The sequence below is a fragment of the Tamandua tetradactyla genome, chromosome 25 (assembly GCF_023851605.1).
Source record: "Tamandua tetradactyla isolate mTamTet1 chromosome 25, mTamTet1.pri, whole genome shotgun sequence".
NCBI classification, from domain to species: Eukaryota; Metazoa; Chordata; class Mammalia; order Pilosa; family Myrmecophagidae; genus Tamandua; species Tamandua tetradactyla.
The window spans coordinates 413,677-436,941 of NC_135351.1; the positions used below are offsets into that span (position 1 = coordinate 413,677).

General features: G+C 35.6%; 1 long non-coding RNA gene across 3 annotated transcripts in view; it reads right to left on the reverse strand.

Annotated features, from left to right (window-relative positions):
• The window catches only part of LOC143669079 (uncharacterized), an 80,802-nt gene extending 58,160 nt beyond the window's left edge, over positions 1-22,642 (reverse strand). For all 3 annotated transcript variants that reach the window (XR_013168682.1, XR_013168681.1, XR_013168680.1), the window contains exons 1-2: positions 22,586-22,642; positions 17,747-17,873 (exon numbers count right to left, since the gene is read on the reverse strand). This is a non-coding gene — a long non-coding RNA (uncharacterized LOC143669079). The remainder of the gene's footprint in view (positions 1-17,746; positions 17,874-22,585) is intronic.
• Positions 22,643-23,265: the final 623 nt, after the last annotated feature.

Below are 23,265 nucleotides of genomic sequence, written 5' to 3' on the forward strand. Positions count from 1 at the left end.
TTACTCCACAATTGCATTCTTCAAATTTTTCTTTATTTCAGGAAAAGTAATATATTGGAGCAGAACAGATTTCATTATAAATATTCTGTATAATTTATTATGAAACTAAATTTTCATTATGAAACTGGAGACATAATTACATTTCTACAGTTAAGAAAACATTTCATAGTTTGAGTTTAATTTTTACTTGTTTCCCTGCTTCGTCATGATGACTTCTTTTAGAAATCATGAACATTACTTATTATACTTAATTTATCTTTTTGTTAACAATTTTTTTAGCTTTTTCTTCAGATCCAAACTCTAATACACTAAATTTGTTTATTTTTGGTGTCCTTTGCCAAAGTTTCTGTGTAAATAATTTTAGCATCAGTGTTGGTTATATGATTTATAGTGGAAAGTAAAAGCAGTGTTTCATTTCTGATTAAAAATTTATAATGTTTGCATAAACTTTTAAATGACATTTGTCATTTAAGGTTTCATTTTTCTTTGTCCTTGGCAAATTTTAGGTCCATGCACAACTTGATATGCTTCTTCTCAAATTCTCTAAATAGATTGGATGCAAATTCTGGGTTCAAATTCTAAATCATTTGGAAATGTGTTTGATAATTTTTAATCAAGTTTCTGTGTTCATTAAAATACTTAATTTGATAAATTATTGCAAAGCAGAGCTTGATTCAAGCACAGACATGCAGGTAGTTTATTTGGGGATTAACCTCATAGAGCAGAAGGGAAAGTTTGGGGACAGTAAAACAGGGGAAGAATAATAAGTCAAGGATTTTTTTTCAGGTTGTTACTGAGGGCAACCTAAGTTATTCCTATAGGGGAATTTCTGAGGAATAAATACTATGCTTCTAAGATTTCCCTCATCATGGCATAAGGATATATTTATAAAGAGAGGTTCACCTGATTTTAATTGAGGATTTTTTTGCATTGATGAATATTTTATTTAACTGCTGATTTTTTTGAGCTATTCACATAGCATATAATCCATCCAAAGTATATAATCAATGTCTCACAGTGTCATCACCTAGTGTTGCAATAATATTCACACTCAATTATAGACAATTTTCACTGCTCCAAAAGGAAACATAACAGATAGACATAAAATAATTAAAACCTCAAACACCCCATACCCCTTATCCCCTCAATTATTTATCCATAGCTTTGGTGTGGTACACTTACTACTATTGATGAAAGAATATTGAGATATTATGTTTAACTACAGGCTTTGGCATACATTAGGTACTTTTTCACATATAGCACTCTATTATTAAATCTTTGTAGAAGTGTTATACATTTGTACTAATTGTGAAATAATTGATTCATATGTATAATGTTAATCTTAAACAATATCCATCTCAAGATTCACTGTTATGCAATTCAATATTTTAACTTCTAGCTTTCCTCTGGTGACATACATGACTCTAAACAATCCCTTTCAACCAAACTGACCTAAAATTCAACACTATTACTTATAATCTCCAAAATGAGGTAACTACACCTCTATACATTTCCAAACATTTAAGTTCAACTTCTTAAAATTTCTGTACATATTGGGCAACTGCTCACGATTCTCTAGCTTCTATCCATCTCTTGGTAAACTATATTCTTTGTTTTATGACTATGAGTTTCCATATTCTAGTTAGTTCATATTGGTGAAATTATATCATATTTTTCCTTTTGGGTCTGGCTTATTTCACTCAGAATTATGTCCTTGAGGTTCATCCATGTTGTCATGTGATTTAAGGCTTCATTATTTCTTTTTTTTAAATTTCATTTATTTCTGCTCTAATCTTTGTTATTTTCCTTTGCTTGCTTTGGGGTTAGTTTGCAGTTCTTTCTCTAGTTCTTCCAAGTGGACAGTTAATTCCTGAATTTTTTCCCTTTCTTCTTTTTTTGATATAGGCATTTAGGACAATAAATTTCCCTCTTAGCACTACCTTTGCTGCATCCCATAAGTTTTGATATGTTGTGTTTTCATTTTCATTTGCCTAGAGATATTTACTGATTTCTCTTGTAATTTCTTCCTTGACCCACTGGTTGTTTAAGAGTGTGTTGTTGAGCCTTCACATATTTGTGAATTTTCTGGTGCTCTGCCTATCATTGATTTCCAACTTCATTCCTTTATGATCTGAGAAAGTGTTTTGTATGATTTCAGTCTTTTAAAATTTATTGAGACTTGCTTTGTGACTCAGCATATGGTCTATCTTTGAGGATGATCCATGAGCACTTGAGAAAAAGGTGTATCCTGCTGTTGTGGGTGTAATGTCCTATAAACGTCTGTTAAGTCTAGCTCATTTATTGTAATATTCAAATTTTCTGTTTCTTTATTGATCCTCTGTCTAGATGTTCTGTCCATTGATGAGAGTGGGGAATTGAAGTCTCCGATTATTATGGTAGATGTGTCTATTTCTCTTTTCAGTGTTTTCAGTGTTTGCCACATGTATATTGGGGCATTCTGGTTCAGTGCATAAATATTTATGATTGTTATGTTTTCATTTTGAATTGTTCCTTTTATTAGTGCATAGTATACTTCTTTGTCTCTTTAACTGTTTTACATTTGAAGTCTAATTTGTTGGATATTGGTATAGCTACTCCTGCTCTTTTCTGGTTGTTATTTGCATGAAATATCTTTCTCAGCCTTTCACTTTCAACCAGTGTTTATCCTGGGTTCTAAGATATGTTTCCTGTAGACAGCATGCAGATGGGTCCTTTTTTTTAATCCATTCTGCCAATCAATGTCCTTTGATTGCAGAGTTTAATCCATTAACATTTAGTGCTATTACTGTATGGGTAGTACTTTCTACTACCATTTTGCCTTTTGGATTTTATATGTCATATCTAATTTTCCTTCTTTCTACACTCTTCTCCACACCTTTTTCTTTTGTGTTTCCATATCTGTCTCTAGTGCTCCCTTTAGTATTTCTTGCAGAGCTGGTCTCTTGGTCACAAATTCTCTCGGTGATTTTTTTTGTCTGAAAATGTCTTAATTTTTCCCTCATTTTTGAAGGACAGTTTTGCTGGGTATAGAATTTTTGGTTGGCAATTTTTCTCATTTGGTAATTTAATAACTTAAGTATATCATCCCACTGTCTTTTCGCCTCCATGGTTTCTGCTCAGAAATCTACACATAATCTTTTTGGGTTTCCCTTGTATGTTATGGATTGCTTTTCTCTTGCTGCTTTCAAGAGTCTCTCTTTCTCTTTGACCTCTGACATTCTGATTAGTAAGTGTCTTGGAGTATGTCTATTTGGATCTATTATTTCTTATTGCTGAGTAATATTCCATCATCTGTATATAGCACATTTTGTTATGGGCACTTGGATTGTTTCCATCTTTTGGCAATTGTGAATAATGCCACTATGAATGCTAGTATGCACACATCTGTTCATGTCACTGCTTCAGGTCTTCTGGGTATATACCAAGTATTGGAATTGCTGGGTCATAGGGAAACTCAATATTTTGTTTTTTTGAGGAACTGTCAAACTATCTTCCATAGTGGCTCTATCATTATTCCTTCCCACCAGCAATGAATAAGTTCTATTTCATTACACTTCTCCAATGCTTGTAGTCTTCTGCTTTGTTTTTTTTTTAATAATGGCCATTCTTATAAGTATCAGGTGATATCTCATTGTGGCTTTAATTTGCATTTCTCTAATAGCTAATGAAGATGAACATCTTTTCATGTGCTTTTCAGCAATTTGCATTTCCAATGTGTAGAAATGACTATTCAGTTATTTTTGCCCATTTTGTAATTAGGTTGTTCATCTTTTAATGGGTGAGTCATAGGATTTCTTTATATATACCAGATATTAAACCTCCATCATATGTGTGGTTACCAAATACTTTCTTCCAGTGAGTTGGCTGACTTTCTACCCTTTTGACAAAATACTTTGGAGTACAGAAATATTCAATATTGAGGAGTTCCCTAATATCTGTATTTGCTGTCATTGCTTGCACTTTGGGTGTAAGGTCTAAAAAGCTACCTCCTATCACTAGGTCTTGAAGATGTTCCTCTTTATTTTCTTCTAGGACTTCTATGATACAAGCTCTTATATTTAGACTTTTGAGCCACTTTGATTTAATTTTTTTTCAGGGTGTGAGGTACAATTCCTCTTTCATTCTTTGGATATGGATATCCAGTTCTCCCATACCCATTTATTGAATAGAGTATTGTGGTCCCAACTAAGTGGATTTGGAGTCCTTGTAAAAATTCAAATTGACCATAGAGCTGAGAGTCTATATCTGAACTCTCAATTCAATTCCATTGATCAATATGTCTATCTTTATGCCAGAACCATGACATTTTCTACCACTGTGGCTTTATAAGAAGCTTTAAAGACAGTGTGATTGCTATTACTTCATCTTTTTTTTCAGGATGTTTTTATCTATTTGTGGTCCCTTTCCCTTTCAAATAAATTTAATACATTTTCTAATTCTGCAAAGCAGGTTGTTGAAATTTTTATTGGTATTGCATTGGATCTGTTTAATTTAGGTAGAACTGACATCTTAACATTTAGCGTTCCTATCCATGAACACAGAATGTCTTTCCATGTATTTAGCTCTTCTTGTATTTGTTTTAGCATTGTTTCATAGTTTTCTGTGTAGAGGTCCTTTATATCTTTTGCTAAGTGAATCCCTAGGTACTTAATTCTTTTAGTTGTTATTGTGAATGGAATTTTTTTCTTAATTACTCCCTTGGATAGTGCATTACTATTGTATGAAAACACTACTGATTTTGGTGTGAAGATCTTGCATCCTGCCACTTTGCTGAATTCATTTATTAGCTCAGATAAATTTGTCACAGTTTCCTTAGGGCTTTCCCAATATAGGATAATGTTATCAACAAATAATGAAAGTTTCACTCCCTCTTTCCCAATTTGAATACACTTTATTTATTTTTCTAACCAAATTTCTCTAGTTAGAATGTCTAACACAATGTTGAATAACAGTGGTGACAGTGGGCATTCTTGGTTCATTCCTGATCTTAGGGGGAAATCTTTCAGTCTCTCATTGTTAAGCATGATGTTAGCTGTGTGTTTTTCCTATATGCTGTTTAGCATTTTGAGGGTGTTCTCTTCAATTCCTACCTTTGGAAGAGTTCGTATCAGGAAAGGATGCTGAATTTTGTCGAATGCAATATTAGCATCAATCAAGATGATCATGTGATTTTCCCATTTGATTTGTTGTGTTGTATTACATTAATTGATTTTCTTGTGTTGAACCACCCCATGATTAGCTGTAATAAACCTACTTGATCATGGTGTACACTTCTTTTAATGTGTCATTGGATTCAAGTTGCAACCATTTTGTTGAGAATTTTTGCATTTATATTCATTATGGAGATTGGCTGAAGTTTTGCTTTCTTGCAGTATCTTTATGAGGTTTTGGTACTAGAGTGATGTTTGCTTCATAGAATAAGTTAAGGAGTGTTTCCTTTACTTTAATTTTTGGAAGAATTCAAACAGGAATGTGTTAATTCTTCTTGGAATGTTTGGTAAAATTCCACTGTGAAGCCATCTGGCCTGGGCTTTCCTTTGTAATGTTTTTTTTTTTGTATTCATCAGCATGATCATTTTTTTAGAACATTTGCATCACTCCAGAAAAAGAAATAAAAAGAAAAAAACTCATACATACCATACACCTTACCCTCCCTCTCATTGACCACTAGTATTTCCATCTACCAATTTATTTTACCCTTAGTCTTACCTATTATATACTTATTTTTATCCAAATTTTTTACTCATCTCTACATACCATGGATAAAAGAGGCATCAGACAGAAAGTTCCACAATTATACAGTCACACTGTAAAAGTTATATCTTTATACAATCATCTTCAGGAATCAAGGCTACTGGAGCACAACTCAACAGTTTCAGGTACTTTCCTCCAGTCACTCCAATACACCACAAACCAAAAAAGGATATGAATATAATGCTTAAGAATTACCTCCAGGATAATCTCTCAACTGTGATTGAAATCTCTCAGCCACTGAAACTTTATTTTGTCTTTTTACTCTTCTCCCCCTTTTGGTCATGAAGCCTTTCTCTATCCCTTGATGCTGAGTCCAAGCTCATCCCAGAAGTCAGGTCCCATGCTGCCAGGGAGATTTACACCCCTAGGAGTCTCATGTAGGAGGAAGGGCAGTGTGTTTACCTGCCAAATTGGCTTAGAGAGAGAGAGAGACCACATCTGAGCAACAAAAGAGTTTCTCTGGGGATGACTCTTAGGCCTGATTTTAAGTAGGCTTAGCCTATCCTTTGCAAGAATAAGTTCCATAGTTGTGAACCCCAAGATTAAGGACTTGGCCTATTGCTTTGGTCCCCACTGCTTGTGTGAATATCAGAAACTCTCTAAATGGGGATGTTCACTATTTCCTTCTTTCTCTTCAGTCCCCCAAGGGCACTTTGTAAATATTTCCTTATTCACTGCCCAAATTACTCACCTTTGGATTATTTTGGGGTATCACACTAATCTGGACAAACCTACAAAATCTCATGCACTATTTAAGTTTCCATGTAGTTATGGTGTTCATCTCAACTAACCACACATGTTAAATTAGGAAATGCACCACCCAAAATATAAATTTTGTACCAAATAAACATCTCTTCCTTTAGTCTTACACAGAAGTTGAAATTTTAAAATATGGATGATATCTTCCTTTACCCTTTACTGATATATACCTCAGTCCTATCCAGATCAGCTTCATTTACATTTCCCTCTCAGCACCACTTTCACTATATCCCATAAGTTCTAATATGCTGCATTCTAATTTTCATTCATCTCGAGATATTTACTGACTTCTCTTGAAATTTCTTCCTTGACCCACTGGTTGTGTAAGAGTATGTTGTTTACATTTGTGACTCCATATTTGTGACTGTTCCAGGTCTCTGGTGGTTATTCATTTCCAGCTTAATTCTGTTATGATGAGAGAATGTGCTTTGAATAAGTTTAGTCTTTTAAACTTATCAAGCCATGTTTTGTGCCTCAGAACATAGTATATCCTGGAGAATGCTCCATGAGCACTTCAGAAGAATGAATATCTTTCTTGCTGTTGTGGGTGAAACAATCTATGTATGATTGTTAGGTCTAATTCATTTATCACACTATTTAGGTTGTCTATTTCTTTGTTGGTCCCCCATCTATTGAAGAGAATGGTCTGTTGGAGTCTCCCATTGTTTCTGTGTTTTTTTTTCTTTTTTTACATGGGAGCACCGGGAATCAAACCCGGGTCCTCGGGTGCAGGCAAGCACTCTTACCTGCTGAGCCACCATGGCCCACCCTCCCATTGTTATTGCAGAAATGTCTATTACTCACTTCAGTTTTTCTAGTGTTTGCCTCATGTACATTGGATTAGGTACATAATTATTTATGATTGTAATTTCTCCTGGTGAATTGCCCATCTTATTAATATATAGTTTCCTCCTTGTCTCATAACATTTTTGCATTTTAAGTTTATTTTTTCTGATATTAATATAGCTACCCCATCTTCTTCCTTTTTTTTTTTTTTGGTTACTTGTTGCATGTAATATCTTTTACCATCCATTCACTTTAAACATTGTATGTTTGGATCTAAGGTGAGTTTCTTCTAAGCAGCAAATAGTTGAATCATGTTTCTATTCATTATGCCAAACAGTGGCTTTTATTTGCAAGTTTAATTCATTAACATTCAATGTTATTACTGTAAAAGCCATCCTTACTTCAACCACATTATCCCTTGGCTTTTATTTGCCAGATCAAGCATTTTTCTGTTTTTTTTTTCTTTTAGTTACCCTTACTGATAATCATTATTTCTATATTTGCTTCAAAACCTCTCTCTCCTGTCTTTCATTCTTTTCAAAAGCTAACAGAACTCCCATTAGAATTTCTTGCAGAACATATCCTTGTTAAGAAATTCTATCAACATTTGTTTATCTGTGAATATTTTAAGTTCTTTCTCACTTTTGAAGGACAGCTCTGCTGGATAAATAATTCTCTGTTGGCACCTTTTTCTTTTACATTCCTAAATATATTATACCACTGCTTTCTTGCCTCCATTGTGCTTGATGTATACTCAGCAATATTCATATTTTGCTTCACTTCTATGTGTTGAGTCACTTTTCTCTTGCTGATTTCAGGATTCTCTCCTTCTCTTCAGCATTTGGAAATCAGATTAGCATGTATCCTGGAATGAGTTTATTTGGATTGTTTCTATTTGAAGTATATTAGAATTCTTTTAAATTCATACTTGTGCCTTTTTCAAGGGTTGGGAAAATTTCCCCAATTATCTCCTAAAATAATCGTCCTGACCCTTTGCTATTTTCTTCTCCTTCCAGGACACCTGTGGTTCTTTTATTTGTGTACTTGTGTTATCAATCATTTCCCCAAGATCCAGTTGAATTTTTTCAATTTTTTCTCCCCTTTTTGCATTCTAAATTGGTTGCTCTGTTCTCTAGTTGGCTTATTCTTTACTCTGCCTCTTCAAGTCTACTTTTGTGTGTCTCTGGTATAATTTTAGTTTGCTCTCCATTATCTTTTGTTTCTATAAAAACTGCTATTTTTCATTCATTCTTTCAAATTCTTTTTTTATGGTATTCTAGTGTCTTCTTGATAGCCTTTATCTCTTAACCATCTCATTGAAGTTATCTAGATTTGTTTGAACATCTTTGATTAGTCATTCCAAATTCTGTGTCTCCTCTGGCTTTTTAATTTGATCTTTTGGCTGGGCCATAACTTCTTCTTTCTTCATGTGCCTAGTGATTTTTTTTTGCTTGTTTCTTGTTATTTGCTTGCTATCTTGTAAGATTATTTTAAATTTGGTTTCTTTGTTTGTGTAAGAGTTTGTTGTTATTTGGGTCTGCATTGAACATCTCCTTTGGCACTTGGTCTGCCATTAGTTCCCAGCCTAAGCTAGTCCAGGGTCACATGCAGTGGTTTACCCCTTTAAGAAGGCTGTTAGAGGCTTGGTCAAAAAGCACCTTGCCAGATTGCACTTTCCCAGTCTTCAGTAGCAGGGGGCAAATTTGGGCCATCTATTTCCCACAATACTTCTCCCTGATTGCAGCAGCCAGCTGGGCAGCTTTCAGACCAGGGGAAAGTTCTGTGAAGTGTGAAGGACCCAGAAGTTCGCCCTCTTCTGTAGGGGCAGAGGTTGATGGAAGACCTGCGGAATTTATTGGGAGCAACTGGCCTCAGAGTGGCAGTGGCAATAAACTGTGGAGACTGTTATCAGCTTAATGGAGAACAGTCTGGGAGGGAGAGAATGTTTGTGTTTTCTTAACCCCAAATTCTTTATGGCTATCTTCAGTATGTAGGGAGTAAATGCTGAAAAGTAAATACTCTGCTTTCTCATGAAATGCATGCATTCTTTTTGTCACATAAACCCTGCAGTATATAAGCAGAGTATTATACTTTTCAGTGTTTACTCCCTGCTGGTTAAGAATAAAGTTGTCTGTAGTCTGTGTCACTAAACTTCAGGCCCCGGTCCTAGCTGTCTTTCTCATCATTCCTTAATATCTTTTGCACTCCAGTCCCACGGAAGCAACACTCTTCAACTAACTATTAGTTCAGGAATAATCGTGTATCCCTTGTTTACCAATGGGAAGCCCTCACTGTCTCTCCATGGCTTTATGCGCTGGAAGTTTTTGGCTCTCGGTGTGGGGCGTGGGTCCTGTGCACTGCAGCAAAGACTGTGCCTGCTGGTACAATGGATCTTTGGTTCCCAGATTCCTACATAGAAATATTCCAGTCTGTGGACAGAAAGGTTCAAGTTCACCAGCTGGAAGCCGGCCCAGGGGCATGGTGTAAAGAATAGACAGGTGTCAGCCTCAGGGCACCTGGCATCACAATGCATCTCTCGCCCTTACCTTTGCCTCTCTGTTCATGTATGCAGTCAATCCCAGAGCATGCTGGTCTCCCACGCAGAAAGGATCAAGGCTGAAGGACCCTAAGAGTTTTCCTTACTGGCTGTAAGATCAACTCTGCTGTATTTTCCTCTTCTCCTGAGGGGAGGACTTCCCAGTCTCCCAAAAATCTGGGTTCCCACAGCAGCCAGCGTCAGTGATGGGGAGTGGGCACTGGGTGCCACACCAGGGTCTCTGTATGTTGATCTAATGAATCAGCTGCCTCACTAGCTCCCATGTGGAATGCTTCTAGTCTGCAAGACTGTAAACACTGACTAAGTCATCAGCAGCTAAAGGAGGAGTGCACCACTTTTCAGCTGCCTTGTCTTGCCAGTGCACAGTCACAGTCCTCAAGGGAGGTCACAATTGTATACACTCATCCCTATTTCTCAGTTGTAGCATCTCTCCTTTTTTATCCAGCTCTGCCTCATTTATTGCTATGGTCCTTCTCTGATCACCCAAGCACTGGAATGGCTGCTTTGGGCAGTTTTTTCCTGTTCTGTACTTGTTTTATGGTGAGGGAATGAGTTTTGTCTGTCCTCATTCCACCGTCTTCTGGAAGTCTCCTGATTGAAGTTGCATGCAAGAAATTTAGCACCATGCCACACCTCCACCCCACATACAATCAATGAGTGTACTTAGGCTGGATATGATCCTGCTATCAGAGGACTCACCAGAGAATCTCAGGGAAGGGGAATGAAAGATGAGCACACTTGATACAATGTATCATTTAGAGTGAAGTAAATGAGGTCTCCAGAAAGCAAACTCCACTGAAATGAGGACTGTTCGAATCACCATGTCTTTTAATTTATTTTCTTGTTATATTACAGTATCTAGAATTCCCAATATTGTTTTGAAAACAATTGGTGAATATGTCTTTTCCCATATTTTGGAAGGAAAGCATTCAATCTTTCACTAAACCATTCAATCTTTCACTCCTAAGCATTGATGTTAGCTGCAGATTTTATTGCTGTTTTTGTAGATATTAATCAAGTAGAGGATATTCCCTTTGACATTTAACTTGTTAGTTTTTTTAATCATGGATGGTTTTTGAATCATTTCAAATGCTTTTCTCGAATAAATTGATGCAGTCATGTAATTTTTTAGCCTGTTGAAATAGTTTATTTCATTGACTGACTTTTTATTTTGTTGTTGAGTTCTTCCATATTCTTGTTTATTTTGTGTATAGGATTTCTATCAATTACTTAGTGTGGGGTATTGAAATGCAAGACTGTAATTGAGGATTTGTCATTTTCTCCTCCCATTGGATTAATGCTTTCATAGTTAACATCCCAATTTTTTGCTGGTAAATTTCTTTACTCTTGTCTACTTTATCTGATAGTTTCTCTTCCAAAGAATTTTTCTCCTTCTCTTAAATTGCTGTCCACTGTATTATATTCTAAGCACTGACATTTTTTTCTTTATCATTTTATTTTGTAGCAATTTCAAACTTACAGGACATTTGCAAAATGCCGTGGCCAGAACGGCTCAGTGTCAGGACTGAAGGGAGGCAACAGGGAACTGGGAAAGAAAACATGAGAGACAGATATGGCTAAAGCTGGGATCAGGTGGGACCCTGAGCTAGGATGGAGACTCAAAAACCCCGAAAGGCTCAGCACTGTTTATTTCATAAGGCTGCGAGGTAAAGAAAGTCAAAAATGTAACTAAAGAACAGGGGAGGAGGAAGAAAGAGCTGAACCATCTACTTACTTGTGACCCCATGAGTAAAAAGTTACACATTTTCCAAGGCCTCCCTGGGAGCATGTGAGTGGTTAGACCTTTTTACTCCCTCTATTCTTGTATTCCTGCCTGTGTTTTTTAGGTAACCATTGTTTAGTGAATGATTTATAGTAATTCCCCATTTCCTTCTGTGCTTTTTTCCCCCCCAATATTTTCTTCATGATTACCCTTAAATTCAATAGCATAAAATATGAAACAATCTTTGTTGTATGTTAAAATAACATCAGTAGCATGCATATCCTGTGTTTCTTTATCCCCCAACAACTTGCTTTTATGTAGTTTTTATTAAGAAAATATGTATTTAAACCTTATGTGTCCAAACAATTAATTTATAATTCCTTTCTATGTGTTTTCATTTTAGACTCAGTAGTAAGTAACCAAAAATACAGTAACACTGGCAGTTGTATTTACATGTTTTCAGCTTTTGCAGAGATCTTTATTTCTTCATGCAATTTAACCTGTTTTCTAGTGTCTTTCCTTTCCACCTGAAGAACTGTCTTTTGTATTTTTTGCATGGACAGTCTAGTGATGATTAACTCCACCAGCATTTATTTATCTGGAAATGTCTTAATCTTGCTTCAATTTTGAAAAATGAGTTTTGCCAGATGGAATATTATCAGTTGATCTATGCTTTCCCTTCAGTTCTTTATATGTGTCATCCCACTGCCTTCTCAGTTCCATGGTTTATGAAGGAAACTGGCATTTATTCTAATTGAAGCTCCCTGGCATGTGGCACATTGTTTTTCTCAAAGCTTTCAGGATTCTATCTTTATCTTTGACATTTGATAGTTTAATTATAATGCATCTTGCTGCATAGCTATTTGGGTTTACTTTGTTTGGTATTTATTGAGCTTCTTGGATGTTATATATTTATTTTTTGGTGAATTTGGAAAGTTTTCAGTGCTGTGACTATAGTCTTCAGCTTTGTTTGGTTCCTTTCAATGATGCTATGTACGTTCATGTATCATTTTTCTTATGTCCTTTACTTCTGTGCATATACAGGACCATTTAAAAATCATTCTTATGGTTATTTGCAGGTCTGGTCTTCCTCATTGATAGTTCTTAAAGCTTTTATCTTCTCCTTTTGATGAAATACAACATCTGTTTCTTTGTATGTCTTATAATCCATTTTTGCAACCTAATTCTTTTGATATTTCATGGTATTATCTCTGGAATTAGATTCTAAAGTGTCTGTGCCTTAAGATTTTCAATATAAAAGAATGAACAAAGAAAACAACTTGCCCTGTCTTTGTAGATTGACCTGGGTGAATATTCTTCTTCAGTTTATCTGTCCTAATTATGATTGTTGGATCATGTTTTTTGTGGAGAGCCGCCTCCCGGGTCGGGCCTAGTGGACACGCCGCAGCCTGCTCTAGAGTTCCCCCCACCCATCGAGTGAGCCAAGATGGCGCCCGCATCCTGCCTCCGCGTATGACGTACGCGCCCGCCAACCCTGTCTACCAATCACCCTTGTATACGTGGCGTTAGCCCATTGGGTTTGGATTTTGTATATAAAGGCGTTACCCGGACGGGGAAAGCGAGACGACCCGCAGGGAGCCGTACCTGACGGCCGCATAGAGGTTGCTCCCCCGTGGGGTATTTTAGCTCGCGCAGAACCTGTTACAAAGAATGCAAGCTTAGCTCCAGTAAAGGTCTGTGCTCACAACCGCCGCGTGTTACGGATTCGTGTCTGCCATTCAAGTCGGTTTGTCTGCGTCTGTCTCTCTCTCCTCTGTCCCCTTCGCCGGCCGGGGGCTTGACGCTGAGCGAGAAGTCCCGGACAGTTTTTATCTGTCCTCATAATATTGTTGAGTAATGTTTTTTATCATTATTATTTTCATTAACTGTTCAAGACATTGCCTTTTAATTGATGTGTTTACATAGTTTACATTGAAGTTATTTATTATATTATGGCTCAATCTTGGCATTTTATTTTCTGATTGTTTCTTCTTTTCTCATTTATTTTTCTCTTTTCTTACCTGTTTGTTGGTAATTGAACATTTTTAGGATCATTGAATTTACTTTTATGTTTGTCATTACATTGCTTTGTATATATTTTTTAGTGTTTTAGGTATTATAAAGCACACGTACAGCTTTTATCATGCCATATGGATATTGATAGTTTATAATTCTAAGTGAATTTTAGAGGTCCTGCTGTCATTTAGGTCATTTTGTCGTCTGGACTTTTAAAATATAGTTGTCTTAAATATTTCCTCTACATACATTAAGTCGCAGATCATATGATGTGACTTTTGTTTCATCCATTAAATATGATTAAAGAAACTCAAGGGAAGGAGGTAATATATAATATTTACCCCTATTTATTTTCCCATGCTGCTGCTCTTTTTTTTTCTGAAATTTTGATCTTTCTTCTATTAATATTTCCTTTCCATTTAGAAAAATTCCTTTACTTTTACTTTGAGTTGCAGTGTTAGCAATAAATTTTCTTAGTTTCCTTTGTCTGAGAATATTATTTCTTCTTTACTCCTGAAGTAAATTTTCAACGTATATTGACTACATGAGAGCAGTGCTCTTTGTTCAGTGCTCAGAACTGTACCATTTCCTTCTTGTCTCCATAGGTTGAATTGAAAAATGCTTGCCATCATATGAATTGGTGTTCTTCTATAAATAATGCTACATTTACTTTTGGCTTATTTAAACATTTTTTATTTAAAATTTTTTGATACTGGTTTTCAGAAGGTTAAACATGACATGTCTTCACATGAATTTTTTGGGCTTTTCTATTCAGGGATCACTCAGTTTCTTGAATCTGTGGGCTTAAATCTTTTACTAACTAGAGGAATTTTCAGCCACTATTTAAAAATTCTTTCTCAATCTTACTTTTTCTCCCCGTTCCATGTGGGTCATTGTTGGTACATATACTAACTATTTTTGTTGTTGACAGATTCTGGATTCACTGTCCTTCTTGATATTACTTTTCTCTCTGTTGTTTAGACTAGGAAATCTATTGATCCGTTTTCAAGTTTCCTGATTCCATCCTCATTTATTTCTACCCTTCTATTGGTCTGATCCAGTAAGATTACTACACTTATCTGCTTCAGTTCTCTACCTTAATTATATATATATATATATATATATTATTTCTTTGTTGAAATGGTGGCTTCCTTAATTGTTGTCATATAATTCTGACATCAGATTCATTTTGTTACTAACATCTATTGAGTCTTTTTCATATTGTGAAATGAGAGACTGCCATCTGTTTCTGTGAAGAAGGTTTATCACTGAAAGAGGGAGGAAGCATGATTGTGATTTTCTGTTGGTGTTCTGTTTGACTACATTGGGTATTTCCTGAAATATTCTGCTAGTTTGCTATGTCCCAAGCCTTTGCCTTGGAAGACAGAGTGTTATATGACCTTTGTCTGTCCCTGTTGGTGGTTCTGGATTGGAGGTTTCTTCAGTGACCTAGCCAGGATGTGATGGAGGCAGTAAGTAAAGCCAAGGAACTCAATACCACATTTTTCTTCAGTTCAGGTAACCAGTCACCCTTCTTTACAACTGTCTTCTTGTGCTATTTGCTATGTTTATATCCAGCATTTTTTTTGAATGGAGGATGATCTGATGCTACTTAATCATGGCACAACAAGAAGTCAAAGACACTTTTTAAAGCATGGATGGCTGTTGCACTTAATCAAAGTCTTTTCATATACATTGAGATAAGAACATAGTTTTCTATCCTCTTTCAGATAATGTATTGACATATTTTAATTATTTTCAAATATTGAAATATCCTTTTCAATTCTAATATAAATTCAGTTTTCCTTCTTTATTTTCCTTTTGTGTCTGTATGTGCATGTATTTGCTGAATTCTACTTGTTACTAATTTTAGTTTACTACTGTGTTTATGAGAGAGATTCTCCTGTAATTTTGTTACTTATAATGTCCTTAGAAATTTTTTCTCCAGTTGCTACACTTTCTATGAATTGTGTTGAGAAGTGTTCCCTCCTTTTGCTATTTCATGGAATATTTCGTATGATATTTATGCTATTTATTCCTCAACATGCTGGAAGAATTCATTAGTGAATCAATCAGAGTAAGGATTTTTCCTTGTGGAAATATTTTGTATATAAATTCATTCTTGAATGGACAAAGGAATTTTAAGATTTTTTAAAAACTTTTATCAACTACTGAGCAGTGGTCTTTACTTACAAAGCTTTGATGTACATTTTTCTTAAAATTTTCCTTTTTACTATACTATAGGAGAATTACTCCTTAGAGTATCCTAATGCTTGGGTGGAAATTATGCATCATCCTTTCCTATATATTTTATTGAAAATGGGAACATTCAAAACATTCATTACCTTGATATCTTTAATTAAGAAATTTTTAAAAAATGAAAGTGCCAGTTTCTCATCAGAAACCATGGAAGCAAAAAGGCAATAAGATACTATATGTACAAAGTGCTGAAATAGAAAAAAATTCCAACCAATATTTTCTGGTGAACCCTTGTTTTTAACCCTCATCACCAAGAAAATCAAGCATGCATTTATTTATGCACATATGTATTTCTTACATTCTTATATTACCAGAGATCTCTGAAATTGAATGTACTTTATAGATGAGGAATTCAATTGATATTGAAGAAAATTCATTTTCTCTTTCTTGGTTTGTATCACTTTGGGTACATTTTCCAGTGTATCTTTTAATATAGTGTAATGACAGGCTAAGGACTGTTTTTTTCTCTTTGATCCTCAGTTACTTCATCTCTAAAAAATTATTATGATATTGTTGTTCATCTAAAATGAGGTAGCCTGAAGAAATAAGGATATATATGTAGAAGAAGGCCTTACATAATATAAGGTTGATCCCTACTCCATATTATCCTAGTACATTATTGAGTTATTCCACCTGTTTCATCCAAATCTCTTATTTTGGGAAATTTCCAACATACCTTCACTATCAATCATAGACTTCATTTTCATGGTTGTCATGATCTCCTCTGAGATTTCCAGAGTTGGTGACAGATTCACCCCCAGTTTTCAAGTGTAAAGATATTTTATACTCATACTAGCACGCAATGCTATTTTTGGCACCTGGAAGCATTGCAATTATTAAATTATTCCATTTAACTATGAAATAACTCAGTAATGCAGGTGTGGTTAGGAGACTCAGTCGAATTCAGCAACCAGAACCTATTGCCAATGTACAGTATAGCCCCCTGCAATTACAAAAGAATAGACAAGGGTAGGCACAAATCTAAATGAATGGGCTCATTTAGAACACCCATCCTCAGCAATGTTGGAATTGCACAGGACTTGTTATTGAGGGAATTTAAATTTCATTGAAAGATGGTAGGCTGAGGTCAGCACCACCATAGAATTCTTGGGAAATATATATATGTATTACATTCTTATGCAGTGTATTGCAGATTTTATCTTCAAGAGAACCTGTTCTCCTATACAATCAGTGGATTCTGGGTCTGAAAACTGTTGTAAATCTCTAAACTGTGATAAGATAGGTGTTTTCCATGGTGGTACTGATTTTAGCCTGCTGCATTCTAATGCATTTTGGGAGAAATTTTAAAGATCTGGCCTACTAACAAATAATTACTAGATGCAAGAGTGAGGATTTCCATCATGTCACCTTTGAATTTACCTTTAAGAGAAAGATGGCTTGTGTCATATGGTTGTAGGCGGCAATAAACTTAACATAATGGTAGTCATAATTGCAATGGTGCCAGATTCAAAATAGTCACAGAAATAACATATATCTTAAACACATAAATTTAAAAACTGTTTTCTTGTGAATGCTTTCTTTTTAATCCTGATCACCAAAGATAAGGAAAAACATCATTTTCATGTAGAGAGGACAGAAATACAAAACACCAAATTGCCCCACACATATTCATTCTCCTTTCTCCCATAGTATAGTCTGCAGAGACACTGACAGACTTGTCATTCCACAGAAACGTACATATGCCTCCATGAATGATGGCATCATGCAAGTTGCAGCTAAGTAGCAAGTTTAAACAAGGACTCTGTATCTACCGAGCTATATATATTTGCCTTCAAATACTTGCATTCCAGTGAACTTTTTAAAGTTTTAAACTCCAGAGAATGACAACACAACCCCTAAATATAAAATGTCATGTCCTTTAGACAACTTACTCATGCATAAGAGGTTGAAAGCTTGTTATGCTTCTTTGGATATTTGAGACAGATTATACACACCAGGAAATACTGCTCAAGAAACTGGTTACAGATAACATGGAAATCCAACAGCAACTAATGGGACCTAGAAAAAAGTGAACTTGTGTCACTGTCACAGCCTGCATGTAGGTTTCCAAAACTTTGAGACAAAAAATTAAGCAAATGTAGTGGTACCAAGGGTCCATAAGTAAGTGGTGATGATGCAGGACTGAACCACTGGAAGAATCACAATAGAAACACCTAGAATTCTAAAACAAACCAGTGGCTTCTGTGATTGAAAACTGTTTGCTGTCATTAAATCAGTGCTCTTAGATCCTGACCATGGGAAATTAAGTGATTATGTACAGCTGCTGCTGTTCTTGAACTAAATTCTGATGCTTGAAAGTCAAATTTTCCAACCAACACAATACCAACGTGTGGTGATAAGGTTATGGTCCAGCTGGAATTAGACCTGAGGACATCCAGAAATAGATGACTGAGACTCAATGTCACATGCCCCCACATGTGTCACTCAGCATCTGCCATAACTTCATAGGCAGATATTTATCACTAATTGACCAAGAGAAACAACTTTGACTTCGTTAAAGAATGGGTTAACTTGAATTACTTGAGTAAGCCACAAAGTGAACTTTTGCTGTACACTTCTCATCAATGACCCCTTAAGAGGCAGTGATGAGTGCAAATATACACATTTTCATAAGACCCATGATGTGAAACACATTTCGTGCCCAATCTAATTATAGAAATCACATGCTGATGACAAGCTTTCCTTTATGGTACCTAAATAGAATTTTACTTTTGCCAAAGGGAAAGAATGAAGAGAAAGAAAATTTGAAAGAAACCTTCCTAACCTCACTTTTATGTGACCACACACCTGTTTTTACAAATTCAATTGAAATGCAAATAATTACTTTCTCCATAAGTCAACACCAGTAGTGGATTCCATTGCTACTAAAATAATTAAAAGTAGGAGTTGGCAGAAGACACTTTGGTGTTTGTTCTATGTTTTATGCAGATGACCCACTTTGAACAAATATGGGATATGAGATCTTATATATGAACACAAAGATGGTCTGGAAGTGTATTTGTTCAATTTAGAAATATTGGCTGTGGAAAAAAATTTTTTAAAATGTCCCCTAAATTCACAGCTAAGTTTAAGCTCACAGATACCATTGCCATTTATGTCTTTTTCACCTGGAGCACAAAATTCAACCTCAGATTTCTTCTGGAAAATTATGGGATTTTTTTTTTACCAGAAAAAGAAGATACAGAATGGAGGTTCAGTAAATGATGACATTTAAATAATCCAATTGTCAAAGCTTTAATTCAGATATTATCTGTTTTCCATCTCCCTATGTTCTTTTAATAATGGATTATTTTAAAATCCAACTTGTGCATGTATTCTCAAAGTCTGAGAGTAGGCGACTAAGAGCATTCTCATTTAAATATATCACAAATAACCACAGAAATATATCATGGATTTACTTTCTTGGCTGATTTTATATCTAACTGATGCTAATCAAGTCCAGCAAATTATTTTTATATCATAGCTTATCAACTGAATTGTTAAATTATACAAAAAAAACTACTTTGTCTAAATAAAAATTATAAAAATGGATGTATGGATCAAATTTATATTCCCCATATTAAATACATACAATGCTGTAAAATATTTTAATAATGAACTATTTCATAAGGTACTATTGTGTACTATTTCTTCTAAAATTGATAATTTAAGGCATATTTTCCAGTATAAAAATTTCATAAATATTATACTTGGTAATTGCATTATGAGTCATGACATTTTCTTATCTCTAATTTTATCATGTTAATTAATATTTATGTGATACAAAAAATGTTCCTGAGAGCCTCTTTCAACTCTTTACTCCCTAGGGTGTACATTATGGGGTTCAACATGAGTATGAGGGTGTTATAGAATACAGAAAGACCCTCATCCAGCTCTAACTTGTGCAAGATTCTAGGACTCTTACAGATGAACGTAGTTGGGCAAAAGTAGAGAAACTCCACCATCATATAGGAAGAAGTGGTGGTTAGATCTTTACTACATCCCTTGGAAGAATTTACATGGCAAGCACTAGCAAAGATAAGAATGCAGGAGGTAAGGGTAAGGCCAAATGGGATGAAGAGTAATAAAATTCTTAGTATGAGTGCTACTCATATGAAACCTGAAACATCCTCATATGACAGATTTTACACTGCTTGGAGCTCACAGAAGGAGCACTGTACATCTCATGAGCTAAATCTGGTAAATGCACAGCATATGTGGTTTGGACTACAGAACTAATTACCCCTCCAAACCCAGGACACAATGACCATATGAAGGCAAACTTCAGAACTCATAACGACTGTGCCGGTTTAAAGCCATATTCTTTTTTTTTAACATGGGCAGGCACTGGGAATTGAACCTGAGAAGGTCACATCTCCAGCCTCATCAACCTGGAAACAGCCTAATCCAGAGGGCTTACCCAACAAGACATCTGCTCCCACAAGATTGGGTTAAAATAACATAGCTTTAGGGTGGGCCATCGTGGATAAGCAGGCAGAGTTCTCACCTGCCATGCCAGAGACCCAGAGATACAAATTTAAGAAATGAAATCCATTGTTTGTCATGGAGAAGTTCAGAGAGGACCTGCAGATGGTTAGAGAGAGACGACAGAGTGTCTGTGTGTCACCCACATGCTAAGGAGTATGTGACAGAGAACAAGGTGATCTTTCCAATGCTCCTCAATGTCCCACCCCAGTGTTTGAAGACAGAAGGGCCACTGTGTGAGCCCTTTAACTGGGTGGGACTGCTGCTCCCTCAAGCACTTAAGATGATATGCATCCTGTGACTATCCCTCCTTTGTAAAGCAGAAGTAGATAACTTGTTCTAATTTCCACAAGTTTATAGCTACAGGAGAATTTTGCCTTAGGATAGACTATGCCTGTAACTGATTTAGATAAGACTTTATACTATTTTTGAGTTAATATTGCATTTGTATTGTTATTGAAATGGGTTGAGGCTTTTGTGATATTGTGATGGGATGAATGCACTTTGTATTTGTAAAGAACATGACTTTTGGGGGTTCAGAGGGAGGAATGTGCTAGTTTGAAGATGTTACGCTCCTCAGAAAAGTTATGTTCCTTTAGTACAGTCTTGTGTGGGCAGAAATATTGTTGAGTGAGACCTCTTTATAAAGTTGTTTCCATAGAGATGTGACCCAACCTATTCAAGGTGGATTTTAGTCTGCTTACTGGAATCCTTTAAGAGGGAGAGATTTTGGAGAAAACATAGATAGTTGGAGACAGAAAAGCACCCCAAGGGATGATAAGCTAAGGGATGAAAGCTAGTGTTTGCCCCCAGAGAAGCTCTGAGAGGACCCACAGGGCATAGAGAGAAAGCTACTGGTATCAGAAGCTGAAAGCAGTGAACTTGGAGGAAGGACCAGCTGATACCTGCCACATGCCTTCCCAGCTGACAGAGGTGTCTAGATTTTGGCAGCCTTTCTCTAGAGTCCAGGTATTTATTCTTTTTTAGTTTCAGTTTTCCCTTCTGCTAATTTGGATTGCATCTTGTCATGAGAAGGGCCTCCCACATTTTATTTGGAACAGGATGGCCCTGTGGCTACGCAGTCCAGACTTTCAGGAAACAGTATGTTGTGTGACATTCAACAATGCTTTGGATAATCTTCACAAAAGGGCCACAGTTGTGAAATGCTAGGAGTGGTTAAACCCCTTGAATCTCAAGGTCACCAGAGAAAGTTTTATAATAAATATGGGACCAATATGTCCCTTCTCCCTTTGTATCACAGAATTAGAAGCAAAATTATGGGTAGCTACTCTGTGATACTCTTGTTGGAGTTAGATTTTTCTTTCTTCCTTTTTTTTTTTAACTGTTTTTGACAATTGTACTGCACTTCTTTGGACTGCCAGACCTGCATATCTGTTTATATCACAGTGTATTTTGGCAATTTAACATATTTATTCCAACTATGAATTATGTTCAAATATTTTCATTGTAGACAACCATTTTAGTTTGCCGAAAATGTATTGAGTGGCCTCTTGACTCTCACCTCTTTCCTTGTGAGAGTGCCCACATGTGCACCTAATAAACTTTCCATTTGCTTAATTTGTATTGTGCTGTGCCTTTCAATCCTATAAATTATTGGTTTATTTAATACAATTCAGTAGGAATTTTATTTTGGTTTTTAAAAGAGGAAATTTATTAACTTGCAAGTTTCCAGTTCTAAGGTTGTGAAAATGTCCCAATTAAGGCAAGTCTATTAAAAAGTACAAATTAAGGCACCAACAAGAGGTTTCCTTCACTCAAGAAAGTCTGATGAAGTTCAGGGCTTCTCTCTCAGATAGAAAGGTACAGGGTGAAAATGGCAGCGTATGCTAGCTTTCTTCCAGGCTTCTTGTTTCATGAAGCTCCCCCAGAGGCGTTCTCCTTCTGCATCTCCAAAGGTCTCTGGCTGCGTGGTCTCTCTGGTTCTCATTACTCTCTCCAAAATGCTTCCTTTGTTTTTTTAGGATTCCAGTAAACTGACCAAGATCCACCTGGATTGGGTAGAGTCACATCTCTGTGTAAACAATCTAATTAAGTTTCCAACATACAGTGCTGGATAGGGATTAAAAGAAATGGATGCCTTCACAAGATGGATCGGAATTAAAACATGGATTCTCTAGGAAACATAATCCTTTCAAACCAGCACAGTGCCCCAGTCTTTATCCTCTATCTTTCCTTCTGGTGTCATACATATCACCAGCCAGCCCTCCTCCCTCAACCATACTCACACTCAGCTTCCTTTGGTGCACTTACAGTATTGAGACATCACAGAATTCTAAGTTTCTTTCTATCCCTTGGAAATTCTAGAATGGTTAGCAGAACATTTGATTGTGACTACATACAATACAAATTAGAAAATATTCAAAATGGAATGTTTAAACTTTATATATTTTTAAATTTTTTATTAATTTTTAAATTAAAAAAATATGACAAAAGGAAACACAAACATTCTTAACATATGATCATTCAGTTCTACATATACACTCAGTAATTCACAATATCATCACATAGTTGCATATTCATCATCATGATCATTTCGTAGAACATTTGCATAAATTCAGAAAAAAGAAATAAAAAGGCAACAGAAAATATATATATACATACCATACCCCTTACCCCTCCCTTTCATTGATCACTAGCATTTCAAACTAGTTTATTTTAACATTTGTTCCCCCTATTATTTATTTTTATTCCATATGTTCTATTCATCTGTTGATAAGGTACATAAAAGGAGCATCAGACACAAGGTTTTCACAATCACACAGTCACATTATGAAAGCTTTATCATTATACAATCATCATCAAGAAACATGGCTACTAGAGCACAGCTCTACATTTTCAGATGGTTCCATCCAGTCTCTCCACTACATCTTGAATAACAAGGTGATATCAGTAGGAATTTTTAAAT